General features: G+C 47.0%; 1 protein-coding gene and 1 long non-coding RNA gene across 4 annotated transcripts in view; one reads left to right on the forward strand and one right to left on the reverse strand.

Moving 5' to 3' along the window:
- BCAS3 (BCAS3 microtubule associated cell migration factor) overlaps window positions 1-25,777 on the forward strand; it is a 604,042-nt gene that overhangs the window by 441,614 nt on the left and 136,651 nt on the right. The window lies entirely within an intron of this gene.
- The window catches only part of LOC148127496 (uncharacterized), a 37,413-nt gene continuing 23,088 nt past the window's right edge, over window positions 11,453-25,777 (reverse strand). The window contains exon 3 of the long non-coding RNA XR_015741872.1: window positions 11,453-13,490. This is a non-coding gene — a long non-coding RNA (uncharacterized LOC148127496). The remainder of the gene's footprint in view (window positions 13,491-25,777) is intronic.

Genomic DNA, 25,777 nt, shown 5'->3' on the forward strand with positions numbered 1-25,777 from the left:
TGGAGGGCCTGCATACTGCATGAGTCAAAAAGAGGGCTGTGAAAATATCTACAGACCCCTCACATCCCGGACATAAACTGTTTCAACACCTTCCCTCAAAACGACGCTATAGAGCCCTGCACACCAGAACAACTAGACACAAGGACAGTTGTTTCCCGAAACGCCATTACTCTGGTAAACAAATAATTCCCTCAACACTGTCCAACTATTTACAAAGTTGGTAAATAGTAGTGCACTACTATTGCTATTAATCTTCTCATCACTCCATATCACCCATCCCCTCCTACTTGTGACTGTATGACTGTAACTTTGTCGCTTGTATCTTTATGATTTCTATTGACTGTTTCCAAGTATGATTTGATTGCTTATTGTACCCTATGACTATCGTTAAGTGTTGTACCTGATGATTCTTGATGAATGTATCTTTTCTTTTATGTATACTGAGAGTATTTGCACCAAGACAAATTCCTCGTGCGTCCAATCACACTTGGCCAATAAAGTATTCTTTCTTTCTTTCTTTCTTTCTTTCTTTCTTTCTTTCTTTCTTTCTTTCTTTCTTTCTTTCTTTCTTTCTTTCTTTCTTTCCTTCCTTCCTTCCTTCCTTCCTTCCTTCCTTCCTATCTATCTATCTCTATCTATCTATCTATCTATCTATCTATCTATCTATCTATCTATCTATCTATCTATCTATCTATCTATCATCTGCCATGGAGGCTCAGTAGTTAGAATGCAGTATTGCAGGCTAATGCCAGCAGTCCGATTCTCAACAGCTCAAGGTTGACTCAGCCTTCCGTCCTTCCGAGGTTAGAAAAATGATGCTCCAGTTTGTTGGGGGGCAAGAGGCTGACTCTGTAAGCTGCTTAAAGAGGGCTGCAAAGCACTGTGAAGCGGTATATAAGTCTAAGTGCTATCTTTTCCTGAACACCTCCAGTGATAAAGCAGCCACAACTTCTGAAGGCAAGCCATTCCACTGATTAATTGTTCTCGGTTTAAGGAAATTTCTCCTTCATTCTAGGTTGGATCTAGATTGGATCTCTCTTTGATAATTCCATCTGCTACTTCTTGTCATGCCTTCAGGTGCTTTAGAGAACATATTGAACACAGATCTTCTCTGTGATAACCCCTCAAATATTAGAAGACTGCTACCATGTCACCCATACTCCTTGTCCTTTTTGGACTATTAGATTGATAGAATATCAGAGTTGGAAGGGACCTTGTAGGTCATCTAGTCCAAACCCCTGCCCAAGCAGGAGACCCTACACCATTTCTGACCAATGGCAGTCCAGTCTCTTCTTGAAAGCTTCCAGTGGTGAAGCTCCCACAAGTTCCGAAGGCACCTTTTGTCCCGTTGGTTGATTGTTCTGCCTGTTAGAAGATTTCTAGGTTGAATCTCTCCTTGATCAGTTTCCATCCATTGTTCCTTGTCTGGCCTTCAGGTGCCTTGGAGAATAGCTTGACCCCTTCCTCTTCTCTGTGGCAGCCCTTCAAGTATTGGAAGACTGCTATCCTGTCTCCCCTGGTCCTTCTCTTCATTAGACTAGCCAGGCCCAGTTCCCGCAACTGTTCTTCATACGATTTAGCCTCCAGATCCCTGATCATCCTGGTTGCTCTTCTCTGCACCCTTTCTAGGGTCTCAACATCTTTTGTGTATCATGGTGACCCAGAACTGGATGCAGCGCAGGGTCACCACGATGGGAAACCTGTATAAAGTATAAAGGAGGGGTGTCCAACCTTTCACCTTCCCTGGGCCACATTAGAAGATGAAAATTTGGTTTGGGCCACACATAAAATAAAATAACAGTAACGATACCTGATCATCGAAAAAAACAACCATAGAAAACATAGTTAACATATTAAATTTATTTGGAAATGAAATTAGTGAGATGTTTTTATTATTTATTAAAAATTATTTATTTTTTATCATGGTTTTTTAATCACGGTTTATCACGGTTTATTTTCCGGCCAAATTTTGCGGGGGGCGGGGGGAGGGAGGAAAGAAAGCTCACCCGCCTCGCGCCTACCTCTCCTCCAGCAAATGGCCTGGCTGGATGAGGCAGGACTGGAAGGCAGAAGCGGCGGCGGCGGCAGGGGCATAAGCAGCGGCAGCAGCAGCAACAGCAACAGCAGGAGGTGGCGCTCTGACGGCGCCCGCCTTTTCTGTTGCTGCTTGGCGTGGCGCTCGCCTTGCCCCGCCTCGCGCCTGCCTCTCCTCCTCCTCCTCCTCGCTGGCTCTGGCACGAAGGTTGGGGTGGGCACTGGGCTGCATTACGAGGCGACCTGGGCTGCATGCGGCCCGCGGCCCGCGGGTTGGACAAGCCTGGTATGAAGCATCCTATCACTTCTCACGTGAGGCTTTCCTGCTGTTGAAACAACCAATGTCCAATCTAGCTGGAGAGCATCAGCTTGCCTAACCAAGCCATCGCGGATTCCTGTGTGTGTTTTGGTGCTCCCGTGAACATATCTGACCTCATACCCAGAGGAGGGGCCCATTAAGTATCTCGACACACAGGGCAAACCTTGGGCAACAGGTAATTCATTTACGGAGGTGACAAGCCGTCTCTCTGGCTCCCTGGGATGCCAGGTTGGGATGCTGATTTACCAGCAGGCAGAACTTAAGAAAAAATATGTGTTTCAAATATGGATTTATGGCCCTGCTGTCACACCTCTGGCATGTCTGAAAGACTACATCCATGTGACTCAAAGATATATCACACACACACTGAGAACTTGAAGCAACAACGGTTGGCCTGACCTTTTGTCCTCTGGTGCCGGGAATGAAATCTTGAATTGTTGGCCGGGATCCCGAGGTCTAGGATCACAAGGGGTGGAGCTTCAAGAGGAAGTAACTGAAGCATCCTGGTAAGGTCACCAGCTCCAGGTGATATGGCTACGGTCTAAGTCGGGGGTGTCCAACTTTGGCCTGTTGAAGACCTGGGGACTTCAGTTCCCAGAATTCCCCAGCTAGCCATGCTGGTGATTTTGACAGCAACCAGGAGACAAGAGAGTTCTAGTTCCACTTTAGGCATAAAAACTAGCTGGGGGACTTTGGGCCAATCACCAGGAGACGGTGAGTTCTAGTCCTGTCTTAGACATAAAAGATGTCTGGGGGACTTTGGGTCAATCACCAGGAGACGGTGAGTTCTAGTCCTGTCTTAGACATAAAAGATGTCTGGGGGACTTTGGGTCAATCACCAGGAGATGGTGAGTTCTAGTCCTGTCTTAGACATAAAAGATGTCTGGGGGACTTTGAGCCAATCACCAGGAGACGGTGAGTTCTAGTCCTGTCTTAGACATAAAAGATGTCTGGGGGACTTTGGGCCAATCACCAGGAGACGGTGAGTTCTAGTCCTGTCTTAGCCATAAAAGATGTCTGGGGGACTTTGGGCCAATCACCAGGAGATGGTGAGTTCTAGTCCTGTCTTAGACATAAAAAATGTCTGGGGGACTTTGGGCCAATCACCAGGAGATGGTGAGTTCTAGCCCCACCGTAGGCATCAAAGCCAGCTGGGTGACTTTGGGCCAATCATCTGGAGACAGTGAATTTTAGCTATAACTTAGACCCGATCTAAGTCTTATGACAAAGAAACGCATGTCTGATCCAGTCTCATCCATGGTGTGGAATTCTCTCCCACGGAACAACCCTCAAACCTTCTTCCCCATTTCCCACGGCCTCTTCTGGCTGCTCCAAATCGGGCTGTCCATTTCTCACCTTTCATCCAGAGGCAGTGGCCTCTCTGCAGTCTTCGCATTCTTTCCCACTGTTTTCGACCTGAGAATCCTCCTTCCTTCCCAGACAGTGCTTCAGAGCATCGGGAGGCAGCCTCTGGGAGCAAAGGTCTGGGAAGAAGGGTGGCTTGGTGACGGGGGAGAAAAACGGACTGTGTGTGGAGGAAGAGGCTGACTACACAACGTAATTCAAGGAGGGAATCTGCTGGGGGTGGAAAAAGAGATGGAACAAAAATGGTGAAGAATCACGTTAAGGAGAACCCGAGCATTGCAGTTAGGCTCAATTAGACGTTGGGAATCTCAGAAACCATCATCAGACTATTTACAGCCACAGGGAATTGGCATAGCACACTGATCAACTGAAGCCCTCCAAAATAACCTAAGGAAACCAAAAGCCCCAGCAGCCACAGCACAAAAAAACTAGGAGTCACTTGCAACATGCAATCAAAGCTGAAAGACATGATGAAAACTGCCGAATTGCACAACATGTGAACAGACTTGACACAGTTTCGACTGGGAACAGGAGCATCCTAGACCAAGCCAAGTCCAAAAACCCTAGAGTATTCCTGGAAACCTGGCATTCGGACAAATCAGCCATCGATAGGCCCATTGAGATGACCAACGTCTACACGCCATTTAAAACAGAGAGTCAAAACGTCAAAAAAAGAAAGCAAAGAACCCAAAACACCTCCCTACCAACGATGAATGCCCAGATGAACAAAGATTAACACTAAGATTAACATTAGACCAACAGTGAAGAAGTAAAGGTGATGATAAGGATGTTAGGACTCTCCTCATCTTCCAATCTTGCACCGTTTTTTTGAGTTGCTCTATACTCAGGCAGGGGCTCAGTGGCTAAGACGCTGAGCTCATCGATCAGAAAAGGCTGGCAGTTTGGCGGTTCGAATCCCTAGTGCCGTGTAACGAAGGGAGCTCCCATTGCTTGTCCCAGCTTCTGCCAACCTAGCCGTTCGAAAGCGTGTAAAAATGCAAGTAGAAAAATAGGGACCCCTTTGGTGGGAAGGGAACAGCGTTCCGTGCGCCTTCGAAGGCATTTAGTCATGCCGGCCACATGACCACGGAGGCGTCTTTGGACAGCGCTGGCTCTTCGGCTTTGTAATGGAGATGAGCACCACCCCCTAGAGCCGGAAACGACTGGCACATAGGTGCGAGGGGAACCTTTACCTTTATACTCAGGCTGATGTCCGTTTTGATGGTGTCTACACCCCAATTGAGGAACTACCAATGTAGGCAAACAAGCTAAAAGTAGATAACAGCCTAATAAAAAAAACACCTCAAGACCACTCCCATCAACACTGAGAGGGCAAGCTATTCCATATAAACACTCCCTTCTATTGATAATATCACCTAGCTTGGTAATGAAACATCTGCAAGAAAACTACCAAGTCAGAGAGCACCAAGGACCCCATAGTCCTCCTCCGCCTCCACCACCACCATCACTCCGCCTCTACCATCACCTCCACCACCACCTCCACCATCACCACTCCAGATACATCACTTCCTTGTCACACTGATGATGTAACCTAGTTGGGTCGTGAAACATCTGCAGGAAAACTACCAAGCTCAGAGAGCACCAAGGACCCCACAGTCTCCTCCTCCACCTCCACCATCACCTCCACCTCCACCATCACCACTCCGGACACATCGCTTCCTTGTCACATTGATGATGTAACCTAGTTGGGCCGTGAAACATCTGCAAGAAAGCCACCAAGCTCAGAGAGCACCAAGGGACCCCTCATTCCAACCCTGAGCTACGCATATTCTAACATGAGGTTTGTCAACACGGTTCCTGAGTCCCTCTGACAAGGTGCGATCCAAAGCACTTCTGCATGAAGGATTGACCAAGCAGACTCCTTGGAGTTGAGACACTGAAAGCTCCTCGTCGCTGCTCTCCCATCATCGCTCAGCACTGGGGAAGCCTGTTGGTTTTCCCCCTAAACAAAAGCCAGGCCGAGAGAACGTTTCCTCCGGACCTTGATGTGACAGCTGGTGTGGAATTTGCCCACATCTCTGGTTTCTTCACAGCTCGAGAAGGTTATGAAATTTTGATGCAGGAATTAGGTTGTTGCTCATCTTGAACAGCTGTGCTCGGAATATTGACAGTTCAGCCACTTCAGGCGGAGAGCATCTCACCAACGCTTTGGCTCTTTCGGCTTTTCCACTGCTTGACAACATCCGAAGTGTTTTAACAGGGTTTTAATGGGCAGACTCGGCGTCTCCTAAGAGAGCCGCTGTGAAAAGGTTGGCGGAGGGGGATGGAGAGAAGGGAAGAGAGGACTAACCCCACTTGGGTACAAGAAGGTGGTTCTGGCCTCATTGGCTCATGCAGAGGCTGCCGATAGAGACGGCTGCAACAGCAAACAACAGAGGCCCGGGCTGTAGGCGCCACTGCGATCCCCCTGGGCAGCAAACATGCTGCCATGCCTCAAAAACACCCGTGAAGTGTTGCGCAATTAAAAGAAAAAAGACAAGCAGGAACTCAAAAATCGTTGGCGAAGGGAACGCCAGGAAACTCCAACTGGATGCACTGGGAGAAAAATGCAGAAACTGGCAGTGTTCTGTCCCTTGCAAGCAGAGGATGAGCAAACACGCAAAGTGTTAGTAATTACTTTATAATGCTTTGGTTAACTTTAGAAAGAATGCAGAGAAGAGCAACAAAGATGATTTTTATTTATTTATTCATTCGTTCATTCATTCATTTATGGAAGTTGTATTGCCGCCTATTTGCACTTGGCGACTCAAGGCGGCTGACAGAATAAAAATCCTCATATAAAAACAATGAAACTAATAAAAGAAGAGTCATATAATAAAATCACCCCTACCCCCACCCTGGTGACAGCACCTCACACGAGCCATTTGATGGGCTCCATCTGACAGAACCAGATCTTCAGCATCTTCCGGAAGAGTATTAGAGTCGGGGCCATTCTAACCTCTGGAGGAATGATTTTCCCGAGAGAGGGAGCCACCACGGACAAGGCCCTTCTTCTGGGTCCCATCAGGTGTATCTCCCTCGGGGATGGGACCCACTGCATTCCCTGCCTCCTTGCTCTGATGGGTTGGGTAGATTTGACCGCCAAGAGACGTTCTCTCAGATAACCTGGTCCCCAGCTGTGAAGGGCTTTAAAGGTGACAACCAGCACCTTGAATTGCACCCGGAAGCAAATCGGCAACCAATGCAGCTCCTCAGGAGAAGTGATAACATGTGCACACTGGGGTCTGCACAAAACCCTCCGTCCCCCTGCATTTTGTACCAACGGGAGCTTCTGGATGCTCTTCAAGGGCAGCCCCATGTAGAGCACGTTGCAGTAGTCAAGATGGGAAGTGACTAGGGCATGACAAGGGGGCATGACTAGGGGGCGTGCAAAAGTGCGCCAACGTCCCTACCGTCCCTGTCCTATTGTTTCTTTTATATATATATATATTTTTCTTATATGTATCCATGTATTCATAGCTATGTTTTACTTATTATCTTATAAGCAATTGACAAATAAAACTAACTAAATAAATGAATGAATGAATGACTGTGAGTGTAGGGATCAGAGGACTGGAGGCCAAACCTGATAAAGAATGGTTCTGGGAATTGAGCATATTTTAGTTTAATAAAAGAAGGACTGACATGACAACGGTGTTCCAATATCTAAGGGGCTAACCCAAGGAAGAATTCTCCAAAGCAGGGTCTTCAACCTTGGCAACTTTACACTGGAGGACTTCACTCCCGGAATTCTCCAGCCAGCTGGCTGGGGAATTCTGGGAGTTGAAGTCCTCCAGGCTTAAAGTGCCAAGGTTGGAGACCCTGCTCCAAAGCACCTGAATAGAAGAGATAAGATCACATTATTGTCATCTTTTTAACTGCGAGCACACTGGCCCACTTTGAAGGCAAGAGAAGAAGAAACCGATGGAAACTGATTAAGAAGAGAAACAACCCAGAAGCAAGAAAAAAATTTGCTGATAGTCGGGATAATTAACCAGTGGAACAACTTGCCTCCAGAAATTATGGCTGTTCCATCACCGAAGGTTTTCAGGAAGATATTGCACCGCCATTTGTCTGCAACGCTATAGAGTTTCCTGCTTGAGCAGTGGGTTGGACTAGAAGACCTCCGAGGCCCCTTCCAATTCTTTTATTCTGTTATTCTGATTAGGATAAATAACTAGATCCCCTGTGACCCATTGAGTCATTGTTTCAAAACTATCCCTTCAGCTAAACAGAAAAACTAAATGACTACAGGTGGGCAAAAAAAACCAGTTGGGATGACTGACCAACCAATGACTTCCAACTTCCAGCACCCAGAAGGCAATGTGCACTCCCCATGCCCCCGCTCATGTGGCATGGGCAACGTGCAAGTCGTCTTTTTTTCCCACGTTACCTGCAATGCACTCCCAGCCCCTAGTTTTGCGCCCGTCCTGGAAGCCTTTTTTGAGGGCAGCTTCTGCAGCTTTTGCAGGCCAAAAAATGGCCCCGTTTTGTCACTTCCGGTATTTCCGGAAATACAGGAAGTGACGAAATGGGCCTATTTTTCGGCCTGCAAAGGTTGCAGAAGCTGCCCTCAAGCCTCTGAGAGGCCGAAAAAGGCCTCAAACGGGCCGAAAATCAGCTGTGAGGCATAAGCATGCGCAGCGAGGTAACTTGGCCTGCGGCTTGCGTGCCAGCACAAATGGCTCTGCGTGCGACCTGTGACACGCGTGCCATAGTTTCGCCATCATGGCCCTACATCATTCTGCACAGACGGTTGTCCGATCTCTTATTTAAAACCTCCAGTGTTGGAGCATTTACAACTTCTGGAGCCACTGACTAACTGTTCTCACCGTCGGGAAATTTCTCCTTTTATCTAGCTTGCTTCTCTCCTTGATTAGTTTCCACCCGTTGTTTCTTTCCCGGCCTTCAGGTGCTTTGGAGAATAGCTTGACTGCCTCTTCTTTGGGGCAGCCCCTCAGATATTGGAACCACTGCTGTCATGTCATCCCCTGGTCCTTCTTTTCAAGAACAAGAGAATCATTGTTTTGTTTTCACACAACGCACCGAGATTGCAGAACTGTTCCTCCTCCCCTCCCTCCCTCCCTCCCTTTTTTTCCTCTCCTTCATGTTCCTTTTGTGTGTGTGTGTGTGTGTGTGTGTGTGTGTATTTTTTCAGACAAATTCTATTAAAGCTGCTGCCGGATGTGTCTCCGTCAGTCACACCCCTGGCCTCCCCTTCTCTCAAATCTCATCATACATTAATGAGGATGCAAGTAATCATTGCTGCACAGATGACCCGCCCCCCCCCTCACCTACCCCCCTACACCCCCCATTTCCCCACCCCCCGGGCCTTGCAGATGGCCCTCCTTGTGTTCTGGGAATCTGGAGGGGGGGGAGGGTCATCCACTTTTCATTTGGCTTCTCTTCTCCCCATCTTGGAGGTTTTTGGCAGCCTCCGACTTTGACAGTCGAGGCTATTTACGAAATGTAATAATTTTTAACCCTCCTCCTCCTCCTCCTCCCTGTATTGCTGGTGACAAACTTGACAAGCTCTTTTGTGTTCCTGGATGGCAGGACCAGCTCAGGTCTAACCTAACCTCTTGCCGTTTTGTCGTTGCCTTTTATGTTCGTGTTGGGGGTGCAGCAGCTTGTGGAGCCCCCCCTGTGGTGCTTCCTAACCTGCCCTTCGGTCCGTAAGGATGAGCAGTCGTCTGAACGAGGCGTTTGTTGAGAGGGAGGCGGGCTTTGGAGGCTGTAGTAGTAGTAGCGGGGCCCGCGGGCCTACCTTTGGCTACTGAGAACATCCTGTCTGGGGATTTCCGGGGGTTGTTCAAATCCCAATTGGCCATCCACTGAGGGGCATCACCTCCCATTAAAACCATGGACTTCATACTGATGGCGTTACCTAATCAGGTAATGAAACGTCTGCAAGGAAATAGGGGCATATCAGAGAGCAGCGGGAATCCCAGAGTCCTCCTTCTCCTTCTCTACTCTGCAAACCTTACTCCCTGCTGGTCTCGATGATGCTACCCAGTTGGGTCCTGAAATGTCTGCAATACAGCAAAGAAATCTCAGAGGGGACCAAGAACCTCACACAAATCCTCCTCTTCCTCCTCCCTGCAAACCTCCCTCCCTTGTAGCACTGATGGCGTTACCTAGTTGCGTAATGAGATGTCTGCAAGTAAACAATGAAATCTCAGAGAGCACCAAGAACCTCCTCCTCCTCCTCCTCCCTATCAACCTCACTTCCTTGTAGCACTGATGACGTTACCTAGTTGGGTAATGAAACGTCTGCAAGAAAACAGTGAAATTTCAAGGAGCACCAAGAACTCACCCTCCTCCTCCTCCTCCTCCCTATCAACCTCACTTCCTTGTAGCACTGATGACGTTACCTAGTTGGGTAATGAAACGTCTGCAAGAAAACAGTGAAATTTCAAGGAGCACCAAGAACTCACCCTCCTCCTCCTCCTCCTCCTCCTCCTCCTCCCCGTATCAGCCTCACACACTTCCTTGTAGCACTGATGACGTTACCTAGTTGGGTAATGAAACGTCTGCAAGAAAACAGTGAAATTTCAAGGAGCACCAAGAACCTCACAGTCCCCCTACTCCTCCTCCACCTCCTCAGATAACAAATAATCAGATTTGGAAGGGACTTTGTAGGTCATCTAGTCCAACCTCCTGTCCAAGCGGGAGACCCAACACCATTTTTCACAAATGGCAGTCCAGTCTCTTCTTGAAGGTCTCAAGTGATGGCGCTCCCACAACTTCCGAGGGCAACTTCTGTTCCATGGGTTGATTGTTCTCTCTGTCAGAAAGTTTCTCCTTATTTCCAGGTTAAATCTTCTCCTCCTCCTCCTCCTCCTCCTCCTCCTCCTCCTCCTCCTCCTCCTCCTCCTCCTCCTCCTCCTCTCTCCCCCACAAACCCCACTTCGTTGTAGCACTCATCGTGTTGCCCAGTCGGGCAAGGAAACATCTGCAAGAAAACAGTGAATTCTCAGACAGCATCAAAAACCTCATCGTCCTTCTCCCCTCCTCTTTCTCTTTCTTCTCTACTCCTTAAGCCCCACTAGACTAGGACTTTCCTTCCATTTCTTCTTACCTTCAGAGATCCCTTCTTCCAACTACCCTCATTCCAAAACCCCTTGGGTTGGCCACTGTCAAGGTGGACTTCCGACCAACCGTGGCAGGAGGAGGCCAGTTGACCAAAGGAGACACAGACTCTTCCCTCAAGGGAAGGAATGAACTGAACTCTTCAGGGTTGTCCCATCTCAGTTGGAGGATGCAGAAGGCATTTTTTTTTCCTTTTGGCCTTGATGGTCAGTGACTAGTTTTTGTTTGTTTGTTTGTTTGTTCGTTCTGACGGCTGCTTCTTTTTTGTGTATGACTTTACTGGTTGCTGAGTCAATATACTGGTGGCCGTTGGCAGCCTCAAAGGCTGGAAAAGCGGCAAATAGGTTATTTCAATTTGAAATATCAATACACAAAGAAATACAGGCAGTCGTCGACTTAACAAAATAGTTTGTTCAGTGACCGAAGTTACAATGGCACTGCAAAAAATAGCTCATGGCCATTTTTTCACTGTGATGACCGTTGCAGCAATCCCATGGTCCCACAACCAAAATCCAGGCCCTTGGCAACCGACTCACATTTATGACGGTTGCAGTGCCCAGGGTATCAGGGTTCCAAGTAATAGACCCATAGAAAGCAAAACCCCGAGGCAGGTAGATTTCCTCAAAGAACAGCTTTATTGGATATATCATATTGGTGTTCTCACCCAGGCTTCATCAGACTTAATGAAACACAAACTTATTTTAAAAGTGAAACCTATTTCAATGCAACTCTGGGAGCTACTTGCATTCCCAGCCAGAACTAATTATAAACAGTTCCCCCGAATAAGAGCACGCCTTTCAGTGCTGTCGATTGCTGCCAAAAAACAGAAGTCCAATTAATTATAACATAAACCAACCAAAGTCCCAGAAAAACAACAACCAGAGTTCACAGAGCTTCAAGAAGGACTCGGAAACTGTTGAACTACTTTGCTTCCTGCAAAGGTTTCGTCATTGAGGTCTGAGTTTTATCCCTTATGGGAGAGGCAATCACCTCCCAGCCTTACTCCAGAGTCGCCCCATCTGCTTCAGCTGCTCTTGTCTTCTAGCAGCTCTGTGCACTGGGAACAGGCTCCCCTGGATCCTCTGCCTCGCTGCTGCCAGACTCCGAAGGGTTCGGAGTCAGCACCCCACTCCCAGATGATCCTGGCCCCATCTCTGCATCGGATGCAGGACCCTCGTCCGAGTCCTCTCTAGACTCCCTGACTGGTCCCCTTTCTTCCTCACTGTCCGATTCCGCTGCCGTCTGCACCATCTGTCGGCGAACCACAACACTTGGCACAGATCTGGTGACAACCAACTCTGGAGACTCCTGCGGTTTTCACCCAATTGAAAGTAAACGCTTGTCACTTTCTCAAAACAATCACATGGTCCAATCACAGCATGGTTTGGTTGCCTGGTGACATCACTCCACCTTCCTGCGACCCAGTGGGAGAATGTCCTTGGTTCCCAAGAGGAAGTATTTTGTTTTGACTACAAAATCCCAGCTATCTCTATTTTCCCTATTCCCTATTCCCTCAGCCCCAGTCTGGCAACACTGAAGCGATCAAGATCAGCTTCAGGGGTCGATACCGGGATCAGGTCATCCCCTTTTGTGACCTCCTGACAAGCAAAGACAAAGGAGAAACTGGATTTACTTAACAACGGCGGTGACTCACTTATCAACCGTGGCAAGAAACGGGGCAAAACTCACTTTAACAGCTGTCTCGCTCAGCGACAATTTTGCGGGGGGCTCAATTGTGGTCGTAAGTGTAGGACTGCCTATATCATCTTCTTGGTATGTTCCCCCTCCTCTTCCGGAATAAGATGACCTGGTTGGAAGAACAGCCCCCTCCCCAGTTCCCAAATCTTCCAGGCTTATAAACGCAATCCTTAAACCTTTCTGTTGTCCCTTCCACTTATGCGCCGCTATTTATCATCCTGATTTAACTCGAGTTAAATGATTTAATTTCCCTACACTAGATTGGTGCTTAAGATCCCTCTCTGGAGTTAATGGTCAGTAAATGACTTGGGGTAAGAGGGAGGGAGTGACCCAGCCCTCCTTGTCGTTTTAATCTCCACAGTTTTTTAAGTTGTTCTATAAATATGCCTTTATGGACGGCCGTTTGTCTAGCTTAAAAACATCTAATTGGGACCAGTTGCTTAAATCTCCCTGGATCAAGAAAGCTGTAATAAGCGAAGAGCGGATATCTTATCCTTCCAATCCAGAAACGCTTAGCAACTGGTCCCTTTGATGCACGGATAATCAGTTTATTTTCAGTTCCTCATTTCATCTTTTAAAAAGAAGGAACCTTCGGCTTTCTCCAAGCGTGATCTGATGCTCTGCTTCAGAGGCCGCTGTTTTCGTCTTATCTTTAAGGTTGCCAGCTTTGGAAACGCTGAAAGGTTTAAAGAGCATCTTATTACGGGCTTAACAATTTCCTTTCAATCATAAACGCAGAAGTCGAGCGTCTTTCCCCATTCCTTCTCCACGTGACTCTTGACGTTCCCACCGAGTTGAAGGGGTCTGGGAGAATTCGCCACGGCCAGCTCACTGCAGGACGACTCGCTGCGGGACAAGAGTTAACGCTAATATCACAGGTGGGATTTTCCCGGTTCGGGCCGGTTCAGGCAAACCCCTAGCTCCAAAGATCACCTGCATGATGTGGCTACGGATGATGTTACGTAGAAGGGTAATGAAATGTCTGAAAGAAAGTAACCAAACTCAGAGAGCACCGAGGAGCTCACAGTAGTCATTCCTCTCCTCCTCCTCCCTTTAAACCCCACTCCTTAGCACTGATTATGTTACCTAGTTGGGAAATGAAAGGTCTGCAAAAAAAACAACCATGCTCAGAAAGCACAAAAGCTCCCACAGTCGTCCTCTTCCTCCTCCCTCCTCCCTGCATACCCTACTGCCTTCTAGCACTGATGATGTTCGCTAGTTGGGTCATGAAATGTCTTCAATAATTTCTTTTATCCACATTCTAATTTTTTTTCCAATACTTTTTGCTTTTGGGGCAAAGCCACCAAGCATGAATGAAGGTACAAAAAAAAAAAGAAATTACAGACATACAATTGGAATTTAAGGCTGAAATATTTTTGTTGGGAATGTTAAAAGGGGACTATCCAAAAGAAATAAAATACTTAATTCTCCATATAATCACAGCTTCAAGAACTGCGTTGGCACAATGTTGGAAGGGTGATCAAATGCCAACAAATAATTTCATAATACAGAAAGTTCTCGACTGCGCAGAAATGGACGTACTCACACAAAAACTTAGGGATGAGGTAGACTCGAAGTACATTACAGCTTGGGAAAAATGGTATCATTGGATGAAGAAGAAAAACCAGGAAATTAAAAGAAAAAGTATTTGAAACATGAAACTAAGAACACATACCAAAAATAGAAAGCGAGTATTAGTAAAATTATTTTCAATAAATGACTACCCCGTCTTAGCTGGTAAGATATATATGTTTTATACCAATTATTTGTATTTATATATTGGTTTCATTTGTAATGAAATGTTGTTTTTGACACTTTACGTATTTTTCTTTTTAATCTTTAATAAAGTTTAATATTCGTAAAAAAACAAAAAAACAAACCCAAGCTCGGAGACCACTAAGGACCCCACAATTAGTGTTGGGTTGATCCTATTTTCTGTATGTCCTCACAAGACCTGTTTTAATCTGTAGATTTGGCCCAAAAGTCACTGGAGGACACTGTCCCCCAGCCTGGTCTTTGCTCCCCTGAACTAGTTGGCTGACTTCAGGTATAAAGGAAGTTTCTGCCTTCTCGCTCCCTTTTTGTGCGTCAAACAGGCTGGAAGAAGCCAATTCTTGGCCTTCTTCTGAGCCACCAAAACGTCTTCAATCGGCGTTTTTCCAGGGCTTAATATCAAGACTGAAAAAGTACACTTTTAACCTTTGACAAGGAGATACTGTTCTAATTTGGGTTAGACACGGAATTTGCCCGTAAAAGAGAGGAGGGTGCCAACATGTGGGGGTTTTTCCCCCCCTGCTCAAAGCATAGCCTCAGCAACAGCCCCATAAATTATCTAATTAAAAAGACAGGAAAATAAGGCACAAAGCCCTGTCGGATAAGCACCCCAAACTGAACCCAAAAGCAAGAATTTTTAATAATTATTAACATTTTTTTGTTGTTGTTTAAAGCAGATTGCGATCGCCTCCTGTTTTATTCCAGCCTTACATGTCATCGCCTGCCTCTTTGACAAAGCCGTGACACTCCAAAATTATGCAACCCTGCAAGGCCAACAACGTATAATTTAAAACAAGGGAAGACAGAGCTGTCCTGTCCCATTTGAAATATGCCCTTAAAATAGCATTGTTTTACATGGGGCCCATTAATCTCCGAAGATGGGTTTTTTTAAAAAAAATAAAAGCCGTGACTGTATAAATTGCAGGGTGTCATAAATTTGGAGCTTAAGTTTTGACATCTCACCTTTCGTGTAATGTGGGTCATGTACAGTTGGTGTCCTCTGGGAAGCGGTGTTGACTTCTTATACCGAAAAGGTGAAGTCCTGGTAAAACTGGGTGTGGAGCTCTGGAATGCACCCTTTCTTCAATCATTCGCTTACTCATTCATTGATTTATAGGGTTGAAGTACCCCCGCCCCCAAATTCTGAAAAACCTTCTCACCCCCAATGGGATTAACAGAATAAAAGAGTTGGAGGTCATCTAGTCCAACCTCCTGCTCAGGCAGGAGACCCTGTGCCATTTCAGACAAACGGTGGTCCAGTCTCTTCTAGAAGACCTCCAGTGATGGAACACCCACAGCTTCCAGTGGCAAGCTGTTCCACTGGTTAATTTTTCTTACTGTCAGGAAATTTCTCTTTAGTTCTAGCTTGGATCCCTTCGCTTTTTTAATCGCATCCCAAACTGGGAAGGGGTCTTTGACAATGAGTAGAGTAGAATAAAATAGACTCTTTGGAATAGAATAGAATAGAATAGAATAGAATAGAAACTTTATTGAGAACAGAAGAGAACAGAATAGAATATTTATTGAGAATAGAATAGAATCTTTAGCCAGCAGTGTGCAGCAGCAGCCAAAAAAGCTAACGCAATCCTAAATTGCATTAATAGAGGAATACAATCGAGATCAAGGGAGGCACTAATACCACTCTATAAAGCCTTAGTAAGACCACACCTAGAGTACTGCATCCAGTTTTGGTCACCACATTGTAAAAAAGATGTTGAGACTCTAGAAAAAGTGCAGAGAAGAGCAAGCAGGATGATGAGGGGACTGGAGGCTAAAACATACGATGAACAGTTGCAGGAACTGGGCATGGCTAGTCGAGTGAAGAGAAGGACCAGGGGAGACAGGATAGCAGTGTTCCAATATTTGAGGGGCTGCCACAGGGAAGAGGAAGGGGTCAAGCTATTTTCTAAACACCCAAAGGCCAGACGAGGAATAATGGATGGAAACTGAACAAGGAGAGATTTAACCTGGAAATGAGAAACTTTCTGACAGTGAGAACAATCAACCAGTGGAACAGAAGTTGCCCTCGGAAGTTGTGGAAGCACCATCACTTGAGACCTTCAAGAAGAGACTGGACTGCCATTTGTCAGAAATGGTGTAGGGTCTCCCACTTGAGTGGGGGGGGGTTGGACTAGATGACCTACAAGGTCCCTTCCAACTCTGATTTATCTGTTATATGTTATTTATTGAGAATAGAATAGAACAATAGAATAGTATTGAATCTTTATTGAGAATAGTATAGAATCTTTATTGAGAATAGAATAGAGTAGAATAGAACCCTACACCGCTTCAGAAGAGATGGTTCTCCAATCTCTTAAAAAGAAGAATTAAAAATTCTTTGAAAATTAGCCATGGCCAACTCACCCATGGCTAACTCGCTACAGCCAACTCGCCATGGCCAATTCACCACAGGGCAACCAGGGGTGGGATTCAAATTTTTTAACAACCTGCTCTGTGGGCATGGCTTAGTTGGTGGGTGTGACTTGGTGGTCATGTGACTGGGTGAACATGGCTTCGCATTCATGTGACTGGGTGGACATGGATTGGTGGTCATGTTACTGGCTGGGCATGGCCAACTCTATATCACTCGAATCGAGGCATACATCTCCTCACCTGGAGTCTCGCGACTGTGGGGATGCTACAACAGTCGTAAGTGTGAAAAACGGTCATAAGTCACTTTTTCAGTGCCATTGTAACTTTGAATGGTCACTCCACACAAGCAAAGTACCAGCAAAGGAGGAAAAAAAAAATCCAGAGACGTTCCTGGGACAAGAAGTCTAATCCTGCGAAGAATGTAATAAGGGTTAACAGAGAGGCAGTTTCTGTAAGCAACACCAGAATGTTTCCTTCCTGCCTTCCTTACAGGATTAGGCCAGTAATTTCTTCTAACAACCAGTTCTCCAAACTCCTTAGAATGTTAACAACCGGTTCTAGCGAATAGGTGCAAACTGGTAGAATCCCATCCCTGAGGGCAACCCACTACGGGAGAAGAGTTACACTAATACTGAAGAAATGGTGGAATAGAAAGAAAGGATGCCAAAGGAGGGACGGAACGAAATGCGAATGGCAAAAATTAAAATACTGTTCGTTTATTTTCAATCATTAAAGAGAATCGGTAAATTGTCCCGCAGCGAGTTGGCTGTGGCGAGTTGGCGGCAGTGAGTTGGCAAGTTGGCCTATTCCCAGCTGGGAAGACCTGTGTCCAGTGCTCCTCTAAACACATAGGACTGTCGGCCCTCCTCACTTTCTAGCCCAGAGATCTCCAACCTTGACAACTTTTAAGACTTGTGGACTTCAACTCCCAGCAAAGCTGGCTGAGAAACTCTGGGAGTTGAAGTCCACAAGTCTTAAACGTTGCCAAGGTCGGAGACCTCAGTCTTCTTGAGAAAAATAAAAATAGAGGAGAACCATATATGGCTCACCAAATTCCTTAGAGGAAGGATGTTACATAAGTGTAATCATCAAACAAGACCTACAGAACTTGATGTGATTCTCAAGGGCTATATTTGAAAGAGTTTGGGCTGGAGGCCGGAGATAGGTGATGTGAACAAGTGAGTGTTACACATGCTTCCTGGTGTGGCTTCTGGTGGCTCATGTGCACACTCACAATCCTGGCAAGCAGCTACCCTCAAATTGCTTTCAACTGAACACTGAGGCACAACCAGCGCTTTAGAATATACGGAGACCCGGTGAATTTAAAATAGCAATAGTATTTAGACTTACAATGCTTTACAGCCCTCTCTGAGCGGTTTACAGAGTCAGGCCTCTTGCCCCCAACAATCTGGGTCCTCATTTTACCCACCTCGGAAGGACGGAAGGCTGAGTCAACCTTGATAAAGTCAGGATCAAACTGTTGGCAGTGGGCAGAGTTAGCTTGCAATAGCACCTGGACCTATATACCGCTTCATAATGCATTTACAGCCCTCTCTAAGCAGTTTTACAGAGTCAGCATATTGCCCCAACAACCCGGGTCCTCGTTTTACCCACCAAGGAAGGATCAGAGGCTGAACCAACCTTGAGCCAGTCAGGATTGAACTCCTGGCAGCGGGCAGAGTCAGCCTGCAATACTGCATTTTAACCACTGCGTCGCCATGGGAAGGAAGGGAGGGAGAGAGGGAGGGCACCTCTTCACGGTGCTTTTACAGCCCTCTCTAAGCGGTTTACAGAGTCAGCATCTTGATCCCAACAATCTGGGTCTTCATTTTACAGGGATGCTGCAATGTGTGAAAAATGGTCGCTTTTTTCAGTGCCGTCATAACCTTGGATCGTCACTAAATGAACCGCAGTAAGTCGAGGACCCCCTGTATTATTGAGCGGTTGAATGTGGTGCAACAATAACTTGTAAAATGTGGTGCGACAATAATTAATAATAATTTGTGACGATCATTGCATATATTATCAGTTAAGGGTGTCCAATCTTGGGGACTAATATGGGACTTGGACTCCCAGAATTCCCCAGCCGGCATGTGGAGTTGAAGTCCACAGATCTCAAAATTGCCAAGGTCGGACAATAATCATGCATTTAGTGCGAATTCAGTTCTAATCTCATTGGAATTATTTGGGCATCCCCACGGAGAGATTAGATCCTCTTTTATTCAAACAAGTTTTACAAGGTTCCAAAAGAAAAACAGTAACCATGGAATAGCGGCCGAACTTTACGACTAATGCATTTTGCAGAAAAGGTTTTTACAGTCTGAATCTCGGATGTGTTTTTCGCTGCTTATAGGAAAAAGAAAGGAGGATAATCTTTGGCTGTAACCTTTCGAAGAATTTGGGGGGATAATCGGGACCCAACGAATGCCAGCAAAGATAAATAAATACAGCACGGTTTATATAGCGTAATTACGATGAAAAATGTGGCTGTTTTTGTTACAGCTCCCATTTGGCTTTGCTTGGGGAGAAATAGTGGGCTTACCTCAGTTTCCCCCATGGATTAGCGCTAGGGGTGACATTTGGATTTCAGTGGTTGAAATCCACGTTGTCTTAACCAGGCTAATTTCTGTTTTCATGTTGACGTATATATATTTATTTAATGGATGTAAATTCTTGCAAGCAGAAAATTATGTAGAGCTTCCCCGCAGCCAATACATGTGCAGTTGAAAGCCAGTGGGATTACTTAAATTCACTTCATAAACTCTGACAATTCCTGAGTTTCTAAGTCGGCCTATAAAGGTAAACCTTGATTTTTATACCCACAATTGCACCCCAAATTTCTGTTGTTAAGTAAGGAAATTGTTAAGGGAATTCTTCCCCATTTTACGACCTTTCTTGGGAAGGAAAGAAGGAAGGAAGGAAGGAAAGGAAAACTCTACAGATAGTCTTTAACTTACAACAATTGGTATAGTGACTGTTTCAGTTACCACAGCATTGAAATAAGTGACTTGTGACCATTTTTCATACTTATGACTGTTCCAGCATCCCCATGATGATTGCGATCGAAATTCAGACGCTTGGCAACTGACTCATATTTATGACAAGCTCAATTGTGGTCATAAGCCAAGGATGATAAAGCAAAATAGGATGCAGCATCTTCCTTCCCTCCTTCCTTCTTTCCTTTCTTCCTTCCTTCCTTCCTTCCTTCCTTCCTTCCTTCATACCCCTCTCTTCCCCTGCCCTTCCTCCCTCCTTCCCCCCTCTCTTCCTCCCTCCCTCCCTCCCTCCTTCCTTCATACCCCTCCCTTCCTCTACCCTCCCTCCCTTCCTTCCTCCCTTCCCATTCCCTCTCCTTCCTTTTTCCTTCCTTCCTGCCTTCCTTCGTCCCTGCTCCTCCCTCTCTTCCTCCCTCCCTCTCTTCCTCCTCCCTCCCTTTCCATTCCCTCTCCTTCCTTTTTCTTTCCTTCCTGCCTTCCTTCGTCCCTCGCTCCCTCCCTCTCTTCCTCCCTCCCTCTCTTTCCTCCCTCCCTCCCTTTCTTCCTCCCTCCCTTCCTCCCTCCCTTCCAATTCCTTCTCCTTCCTTTTTCCTTCCTTCCTGCCTTCCTTCGTCCCCGCTCCCTCCCTCTCTTCCTCCCTCCCTCTCTTCCTCCCTCCCTCCCTTTCTTCCTCCCTCCCTTCCTCCCTCCCTTCCAATTCCTTCTCCTTCCTTTTTCCTTCCTTCCTGCCTTCCTTCGTCCCCGCTCCCTCCCTCTCTTCCTCCCTCCCTCTCTTCCTCCCTTCCTTCCTCCCTTCCATTCCTTCTCCTTCCTTTTTCCTTCCTTCCTGCCTTCCTTCGTCCCCGCTCCCTCCCTCTCTTCCTCCCTCCCTCTCTCTCTCCTCCCTTCCTTCCTCCTCCTCCTTCCAATTCCTTCTCCTTCCTTTTTCCTTCCTTCCTGCCTTCCTTCGTCCCGCTCCCTCCCTCTCTTCCTCCCTCCCTCTCTTCCTCCCTCCCTCCTTTCTTCCTCCCTCCCTTCCTCCCTCCCTTCCTTCCTTCTCCTTCCTTTTTCCTTCCTTCCTGCCTTCCTTCGTCCCGCTCCCTCCCTCTCTTCCTCCCTCCCTCTCTTCCTCCCTCCCTCCCTTTCTTCCTCCCTCCCTTCCTCCCTCCCTTCCAATTCCTTCTCCTTCCTTTTTCCGTCCTTCCTGCCTTCCTTCGTCCCCGCTCCCTCCCTCTCTTCCTCCCTCCCTCTCTTCCTCCCTTCCTTCCTCCCTTCCCATTCCTTCTCCTTCCTTTTTCCTTCCTTCCTGCCTTCCTTCGTCCCTGCTCCCTCCCTCTCTTCCTCCCCCTCCCCTCTCTTCCTCCCTCCTCCTCCCTTCCAATTCCTTCTCCTTCCTTTTTCTTTCCTTCCTGCCTTCCTTCGTCCCCGCTCCCTCCCTCTCTTCCTCCCCCCTCCTCTCTTCCTCCCTCCCTCCCTTCCAATTCCTTCTCCTTCCTTTTTCCTTCCTTCCTGCCTTCCTTCGTCCCCTCCTCCCCCTCTCTTCCTCCCTTCCTTCCTCCCTTCCAATTCCTTCTCCTTCCCTTTTTCCTTCCTTCCTGCCTTCCTTCGTCCCTGCTCCCTCCCTCTCTTCCTCCCCCCCCTCTCTTCCTCCTCCTCCCTTCCAATTCCTTCTCCTTCCTTTTTCTTTCCTTCCTGCCTTCCTTCGTCCCGCTCCCTCCCTCTCTTCCTCCCTCCCTCTCTTCCTCCCTCCCTCCTTTCTTCCTCCCTCCTTCCTCCCTCCCTTCCAATTCCTTCTCCTTCCTTTTTCCTTCCTTCCTGCCTTCCTTCGTCCCCGCTCCCTCCCTCTCTTCCTCCCTCCCTCTCTTCCTCCCTCCCTCCCTCCCTTTCCATTCCCTCTCCTTCCTTTTTCCTTCCTTCCTGCCTTCCTTCGTCCCCGCTCCCTCCCTCTCTTCCTCCCTCCCTCTCTTCCTCCCTCCCTCCCTCCCTTTCCATTCCCTCTCCTTCCTTTTTCCTTCCTTCCTGCCTTCCTTCGTCCCCGCTCCCTCCCTCTCTTCCTCCCTCCCTCTCTTCCTCCCTTCCTTCCTCCCTTCCCATTCCCTCTCCTTCCTTTTTTCCTTCCTTCCTGCCTTCCTTCGTCCCTCTCCCTTCCCCTGTTTTCCTGCCTTCATCTCCCTCCCTCCCACTACTCCCTTACTACCACTGATATAACCATACATAGCTGTTGCGGCTCCTGGGGCTCTTCCTCCTCGTCTTCCTCCTCTCTGCAGTCTCCACTCCCTTCTAGCACTGATGATGTTCCCTAGTTGGGTCACGAAACAAGCAAACCCACCAGGCTCAGAGAGCACCAAAGACCCTCACAGTTCAACCAAAGACACCCCCGCCCCCTCCCGAGCTACAAATATCCTGTCAGGTCTCCCATCTGACAGTTTTAAAAGTTTCCCCCGATCCTAAACCTCCCCGAGTCGGGCCGCAACTACCCCGCAGGCTCCATCTTGGGATGCCATCTTGAAAGGCCCGGCGAGAATTCGACAACTTTTAAAAAAAAATCATCATTACCTTCCCTGAGGAGAAATTTTCCTCAAGAGGAGGGGGAAAAAAATCACATTCAATTTTTTTTGTTTTCAATGAATGGATTGCGCCCATTTTGATATCCCCCGCCTTCTTTTACAACTCTTGAGACTTTTAAATTAAGAAATAGTTGAGTTTTCCACCGGAGAGGAGCGGACCGGGGGCTGGGGGTGGGGGAAAAATACCAAATTTGTTTCAGAATCTTTTTTTTTTTTTTCCCCCTTTTTCTTTTCGGAAGACCACCCTAGCCCCGTCGTCTTAATTTTCTATCTTCCTTTCAACAGGCGGCTATGAAACCTCCAGCCCTTTTCACCTTTCAACTTTGCTTGAACTTGGGGGGAAAAAAAAGACTCGTGAATTATAAAGTTGCTTTGTGGGGTGGGGGCTTGGGGCACAGGGGGGGCTGGGTGGGTTTGGTGGGTGCAGCGTCGAGTCCCGATTAATATGTTACCGCCGTAGTAATACCCAAGAAAATAATCCTTCTCTTGTGGAAAAGGTTTTAAATCCAGGAGTAAGAAAACCCATGTGACATGGCTCCCAGCTAATGCCTGGCAAGGGTGATGGGCCATTGGGTGGTTGTTGTGTGTGTCTGTGTGTGTGTCTGTGTGTGTCTGTGTGAGCGCCCCCCGTTTCTTGTTCGTTCTGCCGCTCGGCCTGAAACAAAGGCCAATTATTCCAACGGGAATTTTGGACACAATGGACGGCCCAGTTTCAGTGATACTTTAGAGACCCTGCCACAGACGGAGCCTTTGTTCGGGAGGGTCGAGCGGCCAAATTAATGATGCTTCCCCGTGCGTGCCTACCTTACCGTCAGAATAACCGCGTGGCGAGGGACCTCGGAGGTCTTCTAGTCCAACCCCCCGGACATGCAGGAGACCTTGTACCAGGGATCTCCAAACTTGGCAACTTTTGAGACTTATGGACTTCAACTTCCCAGAGTTGAACTCCCGGAGAATTCTGGGAGTTGAAGTCCCCAAGTCTTAAAAGTTGCCAAGTTTGGGGACCCCTGCCCTATATCAATACAGACAAATGGCTGTCCAATCTCTTCTTAATCTCTCTCTCTCTGTCCAATCTCCAGTGTTGGAGCACCCACAACTTCTAGAGGCAGGATGTTCCACCGGTTAATTCTTCTCACTGGTCAGGAAAGTTCTACTTAGTTCTGGGTTGTTTCTCTCTGTGATTAGTTTCCGTCCGTCGCTTCCTCTCCTGCCTTCAGTGGCTTGGAGAAAGAGCCACCAAGGAAGGAAAGGGGGAGAGGGGAGGAGAGGAGAGAAGAGTTGAAAGGGACCTTGGAGCTCATCTAGTCCAACCCCATGCTCAAGAAGGAGACCCTGTACCATTTCAGACAAGTGATTGTCTAGCCTCTTCTTAAAAACCTCCAGTGATGGAGCATCCACAACTTCTGGAGGCAAATTATCCCGCTGATGAATTGTTGATTGACAATTGATTAATTATTCCCACTTTCAGGAAATTCCTCCTTAGTTCCAGGTTGCTTCTCTCCTTGATTAGTTTCCACCCGTTGCTTCTTGTCCTTCTGTTGCTTTGGAGAATAACTTGACTTCTTGGGGGCAGCCCCTCAAATATCGGAACACTGCGCCCCTTTTCTTTCCATTGAACCGGACATACCCAACTCCCGCAACCATTCCTCGTAGGTTTTAGCCTCCGGTCTCCAAATCAACTTCATTAGGGACCTTGGAGGTCTTCTAGTCCAACCCCTGGTCATGCTTTGAGAGGACACAGACCATTCCACCGATGGGAGGGGGACACTGTAGATCTCTTGGAAACCCCATTTTTGAACGCTGAGGTTCCTCTGATGCAGAAGTGAGAGATTAAACATTCTCCATGTTTCTTCCTAGCTTTGTCTCCCGTTAACCATGTTTTAAAGGCCCAGAGCAATCGACATCTGAAGAACCTGGTCAGTTTATCTTGATTGAAAATTTGTAATTTCCCCCCACACGCACCCCCATTAAAAAAAAAAAACCGTCTTCTTTTTTAAAACAGGAGAAGACTAATTTCCTCCCCATCTAAACAAGGGACCCCCACCAGAGTTGTACATTAAATTTCCTTCCAATCCCCTGATGCCTCAGACGCCTGGAGGGATTTTTAAGGCTGCTTTCATCTTCCCCGTCCACCCAGAAGCGTCTAGACCAGGCCCGGCCAAGCTCTGCTTTCACACACACCCAGCTGCGTTGACACAACACAACAGGTCTATTTTTGCGGCTGTTTTGAGAGGGAAGTTGACTTTTCTCGCAACCAGGGATTGATAGATAGCCAGAGGTGCAGAATATAAGGTAGCCCTTTTCGAAGCGACAACAGCCCTGGAAAAAGTGACTTAATTTTTCACACTTATGTGGCCATTTTTTCCCCCCCACAAACACACAATGGTTGTGGCATCCCTGGGGTCACGTGATCAATATTCGGCCATTTGGCAAGGGGCTCAACTTTATAACGGTCACACGATTCCCCTGTGGCAACCTTCCTGACAAGCAGAGTCAAACGGCAAAGCCAGATTCACTTAACAACCGGGTTACGGACTGAACAAGTGCAAGTGTTGCTTCAGTTAGCAACAGTGGCAAGAGAAGGTTGTAACATGAGGTGAAACCGGACTTAAGAAATGTCTCGCTTAGCAATAGAAATTTTGGGCTCAATTGTGTGGCCGCGGGGCTGAGGAAGACTTAACGCTACAGAATAAGACAGTTGGAAGGGACCTTAGAGGTCTTCTAGTCCAGCCCGCTACTTGAGCAGGAGACCGTACGCAGCTGCAAACCAATGGCTGTCCAGTTTCTCATCAACTTCCAGTGATGGAGTACCTACAACTTCTTGGAAGCAAGCTGTTCCACTGATTGATTGTTCTCACTGACAGGAAATTTCATGCCTCCTAACGTTATACAAAGCTGACCTTCATCCTGTGCCACAATTGAAGGGCCACGAAGGAAGGAAGGAAGGAAGGAAGGAAGGAAGGAAGGAAGGAAGGAAGGAAGGAAGGAAGGAAGGACCATCTATTTTCTTATATGAATGGGTACCAATAGAATATTTTGGAGTGCGCTCATGAAAAAAAAAGGCAGATATGAATCTTTTTGTCGGCCTTAAATGCCTTAATAAAAAAATATTGTTCTTCCTTTTTCTTAATGCCAGATAAAAGCCTTTTTATGTGTTACCAGCACTGCTGGTGACGATTTTCTGTTTGGGTCCCCCTTCTTTCTGCCAGGGTGAGGTAATAAAAAGAGCTTTTTTTTTTTCCAGTAAGAAATCTTCATTTACTGCCCTCTTTCAGAGGTGGTCCGATCCTACCTGAAATCCCCATCAGGAGGCATCTTGACATTATGGCATAAAACCCAGAAAAGATGAGCCACATCAGACTGGCTCTTTAAAGCAAGACCAGGGGTGGGATTCTACCAGTTCCACCTATTTATTAGAACCGGTTGTTAACATACTAAGCAGGTTGTTAACATACTAAGCAGTTGGGAGAACCGGTTGTTAGAAGAAATTACTGGCCTAATCCTGTAAGGAAGGCAGGAAGGAAACATTCTGGTGTTGCTTACAGAAACTGCCTCTCTGTTAACCCTTATTACATTCTTGG

This window comes from Pseudonaja textilis, chromosome 1, assembly GCF_049901715.1.
Source record: "Pseudonaja textilis isolate UNSWEBS1 chromosome 1, rPseTex1.2, whole genome shotgun sequence".
In the NCBI taxonomy this organism is placed as follows: Eukaryota; Metazoa; Chordata; class Lepidosauria; order Squamata; family Elapidae; genus Pseudonaja; species Pseudonaja textilis.